The sequence below is a fragment of the Falco punctatus genome (genome assembly GCF_963210335.1).
Source record: "Falco punctatus genome assembly, chromosome: 8".
Taxonomy (NCBI): Eukaryota; Metazoa; Chordata; class Aves; order Falconiformes; family Falconidae; genus Falco; species Falco punctatus.
The window spans coordinates 52,301,966-52,314,080 of NC_137588.1; the positions used below are offsets into that span (position 1 = coordinate 52,301,966).

A 12,115-nucleotide genomic window follows, 5' to 3' on the forward strand; every position below is an offset into this window, starting at 1 on the left:
CAACAGCATTCTTAAAGAAAAACAAAATACATAAATACCCTAAACTGACCAGGGTGAGGCTGGTCATCAGCCGAGGTCCCCCAGCGGGGGAACCTGTCACCTCAGGGTTCATCAGCTGCAGGTGCCACTCAGTGATGCTGACAGAGCTAAATACCTTCCAGAAGGTGGGGAGCCATCTCTCTGTGGGTGTTCTTCCAGGCTGTAAGTGAAAATAACGATCCTTTGGCCAGCCTGGGAGAAGCGATATGAGGATAAGCATGCTGTAACTCATCACTTGGCTGGGATGCCGGCAGAAGTGGGGCAGTCGGAGAGGGCAGGAGATGCTTGCACCAAATGCAGAGCGAGCCCAGATCAGATTCATCAGGAGAAATCCCCATTATTATGCGGGGGTTCCTTGCAGCCTTCTGAGAACAAACAGCAATTAAGAGAAACCTGAACGGATTCGCAAAGTGTAAGTTCTAAACGTTATTAATTTCAGCAGTTAACACCTTGGAAAATAAAGTAGAAGTAGCCTCTTGTGAAACTACAAATATTTGTCATCACTGCTTCATGCCCTGCCAGTCTAGCAGCTGACATCCATGGCATTCCAATTCCTTTAAGTCTTGCCAGTCAATATTAACGAGACACTAAATACTCAGATTGCACCTTTCCCAGTAAATTGACTAGTTTATTGTCTTTGCAGTCTTTTGAAGAGCGATAAGCACCAGCTTTGAACAACTTCTTGGAGAAGATTTCGTGATTATAGCCTTTGAATCCATTCTGGGAGGCGGCTGACAGCTGTCCTTTCTGGTTTGGAAACAATCTAACAGATGATGCTTGTCAGAGAAAAAGCTTATGCGATGCAATAGCAGATGATACCTCGATCCCTTTATTTGAACTGCAAAGACTGGCAGGAGAGATAAGTGCTGTGTTAATACCTGGAGACCCGTTAATAGCAGAGAGTGAGCTGCTCAGTATTACCTAAGATGTTCTTAATATAGAAGACAAAAGTTTTCATTTTAAATAATTCTCCCGGGTTTCCACTCAGTGCAAGAGGCAGGTAAGCAAGAGGTGTCATTCAGACTAACGAGCTGATTTGGCACTCCTGCAGATGCATCTCTCTCTTCCCGGGAACCTGTGAAGAGTCCTGTTTGTCAGGTATTAAGTAGCAAGCATTTGGGGTGAAAACATCAGCCCTGTCATGCAGGGTACTAATGGTCTTTTTCTTCTAGCATCGGCTACAAAAGGAGATACCCAATAATTGAGGGCTGGAATTGTAAAATAATGAGAAATATTCCCCATCCTTTTTGGTATTATCCAGGTTCCTTTATTTTTTTCCCTTTTTTTTTTTTCCTCCAGCAAGAATGATTTTCTGCAGACTTCTGCTACACCTGCAAACACAGATTTTTACCTGCTTATCTATGCTGGGAACAATCCCAAGCTCTCCAGAAAGGGAATTCTCATCAGGCAGCCAGATGAGCAGCAGTGGTGTTACAAAGGGTTTCATCTTGGTCAGAAGTTAAGTGGGTTTTTACTTTTATATATACAACATATATATATATATTTTATATGATGAATGGATGGAAGAAAAATAGATTCATAAGAAGGTTTGATATTCCCAAACAAATGTGAGATTTTTTTGCACAGTTTCTGTGGACTCTCACTCGGCCTCAACTTTCTCTGCGAACGTCCTTCCCAGCTGCTTCCTGAGCTGGGACCTGCCAGAGGGGAGGGAAAATGAAGCAGAAGCTTCACAGGTGAGCCCACAGGGGCCATAAACAAGGGTTCCCTGTTTGTGAGTGTAGGTGCATCCCAGAGGGAAAGAGGCTACCGAGTTTTGCACCTTGCTCTACATTTTGACAGATTTCCGTTTCTGGGTCACTGTTCCTCGCACAGATGCAGCCCAGCTTTACGTAAGCTTTGTGAAACGAGGTCTCTCCTCATTAATTTTTCACTTGCAATCCCCATCCATTTCCTTTGCCTTCTGATTCTTCTGCTTGGATGTTTTCCTTCTGCTTCTTGTTTCTGAAGGAGGTATCTAGACTTGAAAAGCAGGAACAGAGCGGAGCTGAGGTAATTAGCAGCTGCTTTAAGCTATTGTTTACCCTGCACAGGAACACATCTCCAATGGATGCCAATTTGGATCACAAAAATGTTGCCAGAGAGAGCCAGGCCAAAGCCTTGAAAGCCCATTGACAGCCCCTTTTCAGACTCACAATTTTGCTGCAGATGAGCCCCACTGAGAGGCGTTTCCCAGCTCCATAGGTTCCTGCCTGCAGGAAAATTGCTAGAAACACATTTCTCACAAATCCCACGTAAGTGGAAACCCTTGTGAACACCAAGTCAGCGTAGCAATGTTCCTATTTCAGAACAGTTCAGAACAGGGAGGGAAATGTTTAAGAAAAAACAAAACAGAAGGACGACAAATATGTGAATAAAAGGGTGTTTGCTCTTTTCATCCTTCCATGCCATAAAACTCTAATACTAATACATTATGGTTCTGGGAAGAAGCCAGAAAAAAAGTATGCTTGTTCTGAATTAGGATCCATATTGTCAGCACCGACTTCTTGTCCTGGGTTCACAAGCAGGTATGTACACACGCACATTCCTGTTCTGTGTGCAGGACCTTGGCTCCAGCTCCACTGCACATGTGGGGTTTTAACCAGCCTCCCTGAACCTGCAGGAGCATTACAAAGACGATGCACCCTCCAGGTAGCTGTACTCCATTTCAGTGCAGGCAGGAGAACAAGGAATTAGCTACATCTTTGATAAATGCAATTCAGGTTAGAAGCTGTGAATTATTTATTTTTTTTCTGGATCCGTCTATGAATATTGTTGCTCATGCAAATATGTGAATTTGCTCTGATTTCCATGAAGACAACACTGAAAGATTTGCATTGCCTTTATGAACCAGTTTATTAATAACTAAATAATAACTGGTGAAAAATATAATTTGAGCTTGCTCGCATTTCGTAACAAACCTATAGTGATTTGCAAGGAAAAAAAAAAAAGCCTCTATCAAAATGAAAGCAGGATGTTTGGTTGAAGTCACTGCACCAATATTACAAGCTCTCATTTGTTCATCAAACTGAGGTATGACAGTGTCACCTAGCAACTTTTGAAGGGCATTCAGAACTGACGGTGCTGAACTCTATAGAAAAGCCTATAAATAAATTAATTTACAAATTAATACTTTTTGTGAGTGTCAAAAGCATTGCATTTGACATTAAAAAATTAACACTGTACAGGAGGAAAGGGACCAAAAAATAATTTTCATCCTGGTAGTTAGGTAGTGGGAGGATTTAAACTGAGTAATCATGAAATACTGTAACCCTGGGGAGCAAGGGTGTGCATTTCCAGTATCCCTGCTTTGAATTATATACATTCATACCCATAAGATTTATATACAGATATATGTATGCATGTATCTATGTATATTATTTTAGATAAGTTGTATGTTTTTCCAGGTACTTATGTTAACAAAGAATTACCTGTTATGTTTTGCCCATACTATTAAATACCTCCTAGTATGTATAACTCCTTATTCTTCAGTGAGTTCATAACCTCCTCTGCTCCGCCAGCCCACCTGAAGATTGAGGCATGGAGCATCACGGCGGTCTGTAGTGCTGAAACCCAGTGACTTCCCATGGAATTACTGCTGCCAGACCTGCCTGGGTGGAGCAGATAATTCCCTGTATATGGAAGAGCTTAGCCAAAATTAACAGGCATGATGGTCAGCAAAACTTAGGCTGATTTTGGCTGATGGATCAGCTGTGGTGAGGATCATGTCAACCAGCCAGTCTCTTCGGTCTAGGAATTAAAATTAGGAAAAAGTAGAATTAATAAAAGCTAAATTAGGCCTAATAATTTGTAAGGGGGAGTCTTGAGTAGTCCAGCATCAGAGAGGCAGGGTCTAGGCTCCCCTCTGCACAGCTGAGAAGACAGTGTTCCTTGTGACAATTTTCTAGGTTGGATTTGAATTATTAAAAGCTTTCACAGAAGAAAAAAAAATTTAGACAGGGAACTTTCCCAAGAATTATCAGACACGTAATGCATCAGTGCGTTTACTAAAAGTAAAGGCAATAGAAGCTGCAAATATTCTCGAAAAAGAAACAAGTGGGTACATATTGCATTGCATTGTCTGGCTATTTGTGATATCGTCTCTTTATCTACACGGCCTCTGTGGGTGAATTAGCTGGGCCCTGCACGTGTGCCTACCGCTGCAGTCACCGGTTGCCTCCAAGTTTACGCTTCCAGCCGTTCCTCACCCTCCAGGTCACCAAAGGGGCTTCACCAAGGCAGGAAAGAGCAGGTGCTAATGGGATCTGCCTGCAGGCTTGTCTGAACAAGCTGATCCAAAATAGAGCTGAGAAGCCTAACAGTGCTTTGAATCAAATCTGAGCCTGGAAAAGAGGAATCTGTTTGAGTGATTAAAACCCAAAAAACTTAAAACTGAGAATCAGCAGGCTGGGTACATGGCTGCTCAACTGTGGCACAGCCTCTCTGGGCTCAACGGCACCCATCATTTCTACCCGGTGCGGGCACAAGTGATACCTTTGCTGCCTTTTTTTTTTTTTTCTTTTTTTAACAAGCATATCCCCATTGGATAGAGGGGCACGCAACTCCAGCATGCTCCCTTCCCTGGCATGGTGCTGGTTAGGCAATGGAGAGAGGGAAGTTAGCCGGGGTGCAGCCGGCTGTCTACCTGCATGCCAAAAGCCATGCAAGCCTCAGAGATTTATTTTGGTTAGATTTCATTTCTTGATCCCGTGTAATACCTTCTTTGTACATCTAAAGGCTGGGGCAGCAGTCACTGACTGTTTGGCACCAACCAACTTCTTTTCCATACATTGATAAACACAGGTCCCAGTCACACACGTTTTTCCCTTCCCACTTAAGTGCAAGAGAAAAATGCTCCCAATTTCCTGGACAAAGTTGTCAGCAGCAGCAGCCAGAAAGTCTGGCCATGAAGGACACACGTCAAACCTTATTAAAATAACGTGGCGAGGCTTTCTTCTGCTTCTGGGAGGACTCTGGTTTCTTCAGCCTCCAAGAAATCCGATGGCAGCTGGATGACCTAACAGCCTGGCTGGCAGTCAGGTCCAGGCTGCTCAGCCGGGGAGCAGATGGGCAGGAACGGGTGGTTGCCTCTGGTGCCTACTGACCCAGGACAAACAGGCATTTTGTTAAACATCATTGGCACAGCTAGCGCTCTTTCAGCAGCCTGAAATACATTTCAGATTTTGTGATTTCCACTCCAGCATTCAGATGCTTATGGCACCGGGCTCATCCTGCTGATGCAGGGATGAGAGCATCTCACCTGTGTCCCGCTCTGCACACCCCCAGGGACCCCCAGACCAGAAGAAATAGGAGCAAGAAAAAGAAAGGACAGGCTGAGGAGCTGATTCCTTAGCAGGAGATCAACATGCTGTGTTTTGCAGCATAGTCAGTGGGGACGGGGTGCTCCAATGTGCCCCGGGAGGCAAGCATGGGCCGTGCTGAATGCTGGGAGCGTGAGCCCAAGCTTGCAGCAGGACTTCTTCAGAGCAAGCTGCCTCCAGCAGCAGTTTGAGGAATCACAAAAAAAGCCCCTGACCCCTCACTCCCAGGGGCAGCGTGGCTCTGTGCACATCTGTAAGCCCACCAGGCTGCCCCACAGTTCCTCCCCACTGCAGGAAGGGCCAGCAGGATCAGACTGGCAGGGCAGAAGATTTTACTCCCAGATTCACTCCACAAGTGAGGATGCAGATTATTCCTTGAGTGTTGTATCATTTCCATTTCTATCTTTGTCAATCTTTCTTACCACAGCTGAGCGATGAGCAGGGCCGAGGTGCCGCATCCAGCACAGAGCTGCAGGTGCGCAGGGCTCGCAGCAGGCAGGCGCTCCTGTGTGCTAAGGGTGGCAGGGTCTGCGGGGTTCTAGCACAAGACAAAAGCACTATTACTACAACAGTTGTTAAATATGGTATTTTTTTTCCCTTAAGAACATATCAGACCACAAGGTCTGATACCCATGCATACACATCTCTTTATGCTGCAAACTTCCCATTGCCTCCTGAAACAAAAATTTTACTGAGCATTTTTTCTCTTCCACTGGCTATTTAACAAATGCATATAATGACTGACAGTAATTAAAAACTGTCTAATTCTGGCATTGCTGCAGGCGGTCAGAAAATTTCCTTCTCCACAGACTAGGATGAAACCAAACCAGATCAGAGAGGCAATTCACGTTCATCACGCCGCTTTCCCTCTCCTCCATTGTCCTCAGCTCCCTTCCAGACAGGGGATATTTTTCATGACAGAGAATGAGCAACTCCTTTTGTCCTAAGGCCACCGACCAATGCAGACCGCAGCACAAAGAACTGAGTAGCAGAAGCCTTGCTGCCTCAAAACAGAGTGCAATAAAAGGTAAAGTGATCATTCCCCCGCAATGATAGCGGTTCCCCATGGGCGTCGTGGTGTCTCTGTTATCTTTCCGTGCTCTCTGTAGGCGGGAGCAGCCTGGGACTGAGCAGAAGGCACCAGAACAAGGTGGTTTGTGACAGGCGGCAGCCCCTTGGGATCGCCAAGAGCACACCATGGGATCCAGCAAAAGAAACAGCGAAAAACGTAGTTTGCTTTTTGGTTTCTTTTCTGACAAACTAATTAATCACTGAGGGAATCTATCAGTATGGTGTCTGAGGTGGTTTTCCAGAGTTTTTGGTTCCACCTTCCATCTGTAATAGAAACAATCTCTGCCTTTTTTTTTTTTTTTTTTAAGTGAGCTTTACGTTTCTTACTTCACCCCTCCTTTTGCTGACGTAATAAAAGACAATTTTCTACTTTTTTTTATCATTACATCTCTCCACAGAAGGGGTGTTGAAGTTAAGCTGTAACCCTAATGGAAGTTGGGATTCCTTCATCAGAGGGAGGTCCCCATTTGGGAGACAAATGGCTTCATTTCAGAGGAAAATACTTTGATTTGTCGTATAAATACTTTGCAACCCATAGCCTGATGAGGCGATAAGCTTCAGTTTAATATTTTCTCTTGTGGTTATGTCATAGCACCAGGTATTTGTCTTTCATTTCATCGATAGAAGAAAAGTGGCAAGTGTGCACAGAAAATACAGCACTGATAAGATGATTGCTGGGGGGTGGGAAACAAGCAGGAACATCCCGGAACGTGCCCAGCTGGCTGCACGGTGAGGTACCCCCGTGAGGTGCTGTGCACCCGCCCTGCGGTGATGGAGATGTCTGGAAGGCAACAAAAGCCCAACACACCTTCGTCTCAGGCTCTGTGTGCATAATGGCCATGGAAAATCTGTTTCCATTCTAAATGGCTAAAAATTCTTTGTATTAATCAAATCAATGCAAATTATGTAATTTAGATGACTGGCAGCTGTAATGGGCTGTATGAAGATACTCTGCCAGCTTAAGTAGAAGTGGGAACGCAATCAACTCCCAGAGCTGAGAAACAGCTCGCAGCTGAGGTTAAAAGCACACAGACGAGGCAAAGCCCCAGTGAGTATCTCCAGACTAAAAGTGGTGGTGGGGTTAATGGGTCTTTCCAAAAGTGACCTGCTATTGATGTGTCGCCACTTCTGCTCGCTAAAAGCAGGGCTGTACTTGTAGGCATCTAAGCGGCTCAGATCAATTTACAATCCCCGATAAACTTGGCTGCAGTGGTGGAAAAGGCTGTTCCCTTGTACCCCAGCTACATCCATCACCTAAGGTTAAGCATACATGGTCCGAAGGGTCCTACCTGCAAGCTTACTCACAGTGTGTCTACTACCACGCTGACATTGTGTTTCCATCCGGAGTTACCGATGCCAGGCTGGCGTTGCAATCAGGTAACACACTGGCAGAGGACAGTTGCCAGTGAAATTCCCCAGGGAAGGAGTTTCTCCTCGCAGCTATTCCTGCTCTTACACCTGCTCCTGTTTGATCCACCTCCGGGCAAAGACACACAGGCTGATTTAAGCTGCTAGAGACAACAATTGAGATCATCCTTTGACTTTGAGATGGGCTACACTCCTTAGGCTATTTATAACCCATGCAGAGGTATTCCTCTGCTTAATCAGTCTCCTGAGGGTGTGAGTCACACCACGGCTGGGTCAAGCTCCCACCAGACACCAGAGGATGAGCAGCTACTCTGGCTCCCGTGTCTCTCCACCTTCCTGCCCATGCACCTTAAGGCATGGGACTAAAAGGTCTTCTGGAAGCACCACACCTCCCAGGAGGGTGCAACCACCACTGGGGTTTAACACCAGGATGGATGGAAGTGGGGGGGAACAGTTTAAGGCATTGGCTGAGGTGGGAGATGAGGGAAGAGGGACTGAATGCAACACCAGCTCAAAAGAAGGATTAACAGAGCTGTACGCTGTGAGCAATCCTTTCTGTCCTTGCAGCGAGGACTCCCACTGCCTTCTGCGTTAGGTAACTTCTGGGGATAAAAGGCTGTGGGAAAACAGTATTTTATGCCAGAGAAGAATTACTTCTTTAGCCACTGTCCTCACCATGTACCGTAAGGTGTAGAGTTGAAGTCTGTTCCCTGTGTCACTCAGGACAGTGACTGTGATCTTGTTTCACGCATATCTTGTCGATTTGCGGACCACCCACAGGACACATCTCCAATTCAAACATCCCAATGTTGAGTTCAACTGATTTGTCAGCCTGTATTTTATAGAACTCACATATGGATTCTATAGCAAAAGGACTGCCCTCCCCAGCTCACACCGCAGCACAATTTCCCTGGGGTTCTGTAATAGAACAAGAAAACACTTTAAAGACAAAAAATTATATTGAATTCTCTTACTCCAAATTAGATTAGCATTTTCATGTTGTTTAATTAGTTAGTTGCAGGGGTTTTGTATGCCAGTTTATAATGTTGGGGAAGTGTATTTTACAACATTGCACATACAAATAATAAATTGTGCAACACAGATGTTGCCACTAATTGTAATATTTTAAGTGAAGAGGAAAACACTCTGCTTAGCTTTTAATTAGGTTTATTCCAAGCAGACACAAAAATAAAAATTTACTTGTCTTTTAAGTAAATACCATCTGCAATATATTTCTATACCACAATCTAGTGCAAAGCGTATCTGCAGCCTGCTATGCTCCTGCACGATCTTGTTTATGGTAGAAGGCCTGTCGGTACAACAGAGGTAAATCGGTGGCAATGGTCGTATTACACGAAGCAAACCCCCAGCTTGCTCCAGCTCACCTCTCAGACACGACTCGGGCTAGAGGTGCCCTTGGCCTGATGGCAGGAGTGCACAGCAAATGTCTGCCCATAAGCCCTGTCTGTCTGCCACTTGGCACTGTGGGACAGGCAGTGAGACTGGCACGCTGTGGGCCACTGAGGGAACTATATAATGACTTGCTGAGCCACGCACATGCAAGCTGGATCGTTATGTGAGCGGCATGAAAGCAGTAAACACTGCAGGGAGCCAGCCAAAAGCACCCATTGCCTCTTTCAGGCTAGCGTCCTTCAACATGCTGCACAACCACAGAGTTTCTTCCTTTTGTAAAAAAGATACATCCAAGTGACGTAACCCTTAATTTATTTTCCCATTCCCATTTTTCTCTTCCAAAGCTCAGAAAATGCCAATGTAAATGCCTAACGCCAGAGGAACCAGGCCACATTTGTCACTGTTTGCTGATGTACAGTTTGCATAGACAAGTTTACTTCCAGCAGCAGGGTTACAAAAGACATAAAGTAAGAGGCTTAGTTCCACGTCAGACCGTTGCGAGTTAGTCACGCCCCGGGACCGGCGGCTGGCAGACAGGCATCACGGCTGGCAAGGGGGTGAGCCAGCTCCCGGGCACTCCTGGCATCAGGTCTACCCATTACCAGGAGCCTTTAAGCTCAGCCCAAGGGCAGAAAAGCCAGATAGGCTCTGTGTGCACGTGCATGCACAGCAGCTCAACAGCCCCTTCACTCGAGCAGTTTAAGCCCCTCGGAAACATCTAGTCCAAAAGACATTGCTGCAGTACGACCTGCTGCAGCTCTGCAGGCTGTTTCTGCACTGATGCGATTCCCCCTCGCCCTCCCCAGCCAGGCGGCGACACCCTTCTGGGTGACTGGGAGCTGGACTTTTCAAAAGAAAAACTGCTGCAAAGGAGCCTCCCCAGCTGCCCCTCTCCTTTGCAATGCCACAGGAAACCAAAACGCAACAAAATCGCCTGCCATCACTGCTGCTTAATGGGGAATTTTACATCTAAACCCTCATACCCTCTGTTCCTTCCAGACTGAGTTAAAACATACCCCAAGCCAAAAAGGCTAAAGCCGTGCCTGAAGGCACCTTCAGCTGGTGACAGACGGGTGGGCTCCGTGTTCCTGCACGTGAAGGTTGGTCACTACAGAGAAGGGAGGCACGGGGCTGCCACCATCTCCACTTGCTGCAGCTGTAGTATTGGTTCATCTCTAAAGCCAGCAGAACCAAATTCTGGAAATATATAAAAACAAACATTTATTTCAGCTTTTGCTCTCTTTTCTCCTTAGTTCTTGGGGAAGGAGCGGGGGGAATAGGAGGAAATTATTAACTAAAGGGCTTCTTGTGCTCTCACACAGACTAAATCGTTTTAATCAGCGGCCGCTGAAATCTTGAGAGAGGTTGCGAGGTTTGGGAGCACTGAGCACAGGTGGACATGTCTCCTCCCCTGGTTCCCTCACCTCCAAGCCATGGGTGGCCATGTGCCCAGCCCCAGCAGCTGCACTGGCCCCAGCACTGCTGCGAGGTCCCACATGTGGGGCCATGCGCTCTGCTGGTGAGGTCCAACCTGGGGACCCAGCCTTCGGTATCACCCACCAGTGAGGTCCAGCCCCGGGACCTGGGGACTCAGCCTTCGGTGCCACCCACCAGCAAGGTCCAGCCCGGGGACCTGGGCACCCAGCCTTCAGTGTCACCCACCGGTGAGGTCCAGCCCGGGGACCCAGCCTTCAGTTTCACCCACACAGCATCAGCTTCTCTTGGAGGTCAGCCCCCCTGAATTGCCACACGGCGACCTGCATGCAAAATAAATAGCTTACAGATGCTTTCTTTTTAAGAAATCTCATGGTATTCGAGGCAGCCTTACTTTTCTCACCTTATTAATTTTGCTCCGGTTAAATGCAAGCTGATAAAATAGAAACTGCTGTAAGACCCAGAGAAAATTAGGTTATGTAACCTATTTTTTATTTATTTAGCATGATATCAAAGTTGTTTCTTATCACTCTTCAGGTACATTGTGCTCAGGAATAAATTAAACTGTCTATTCAACAAAGAGGAGCTGCTTTTTCTACTCCTAATTTTCTCTCTTTTTCTCAGTTCTCACTCTATTATTAGGGGAAAAAAATAACAAGCTTAGCTGAAGCCAGAGGAGCCCTTCCAGCTTTGCGCATTCACACCACGCGATTACCTCGCATAATCCAAGTGGTCCATCTATCGGTCTCTGGCCGATACGACAAGCATCAAAGTCAAAAGTACAATGATGTTTTTCTTTACATAATTACTTGCTGATGTTGACGAATGGAGTGACAGCTGTGCCCTTTTTAGGGCAAGATTTGCGCAGAAATCAAAGTCACGTAAATAATTTCCCTGGGTGTTTTTTGCTGCTCTCTTGCTCCTCGCTGCCGCCTGCCCACAGCCCCAGCCATGTGCCCACCGCCCCGGCCATGTGCCCACCGCCCCGGCCATGTGCCCAGCTCCGGGGAGCAGCGGTGCTGGCTGGAGCTGCAGATGGACCCTGCTCCCCCAGGTGCCAAACCCTGCTCCCGACGCATCCCGCCATGTCTCGAATTGCTTCCACTGCAAGGCCAATTTGGTTTTCTGATAAATCGTGATGGGAAGGGCCAGCAGGGACCTCTGCACCCTGAACCTGAGATGGAGGAGCAGGGGGAGGGTAGCTGGAGACAGAGCCACCTCTTGGGAAACACAGTGGGGCTGCAGGGTGCAGAGCCCTACGGTCCCCTCCAGATTCACGTCTTGCAGCACCAAGCACAGCCCGCGCAGGGCGAGCAGCGTCCAGCCATCTCTGGCTGCCATTTGCAGGCAGAGCTCAGCGTTCCTGCAGGGCTGGGTCTCTGCTGGAAGCATCCAGCAAGGCAAAACAGGCTCCAGCAGGGAGCGGGGCTCAGGGTATGGCCAAGGGGCCACCGGCTGCCCTCCCTGCC

General features: G+C 46.9%; 1 long non-coding RNA gene across 1 annotated transcript in view; it reads right to left on the reverse strand.

Annotated features, from left to right (window-relative positions):
- Positions 1–12,115, reverse strand: part of LOC308068102 — a 56,440-nt gene that overhangs the window by 2,821 nt on the left and 41,504 nt on the right. Inside the window, exons 8-10 of the long non-coding RNA XR_013929858.1 lie at positions 11,050–11,079; positions 7,737–10,969; positions 155–5,898 (exon numbers count right to left, since the gene is read on the reverse strand). This is a non-coding gene — a long non-coding RNA (uncharacterized lncRNA). The remainder of the gene's footprint in view (positions 1–154; positions 5,899–7,736; positions 10,970–11,049; positions 11,080–12,115) is intronic.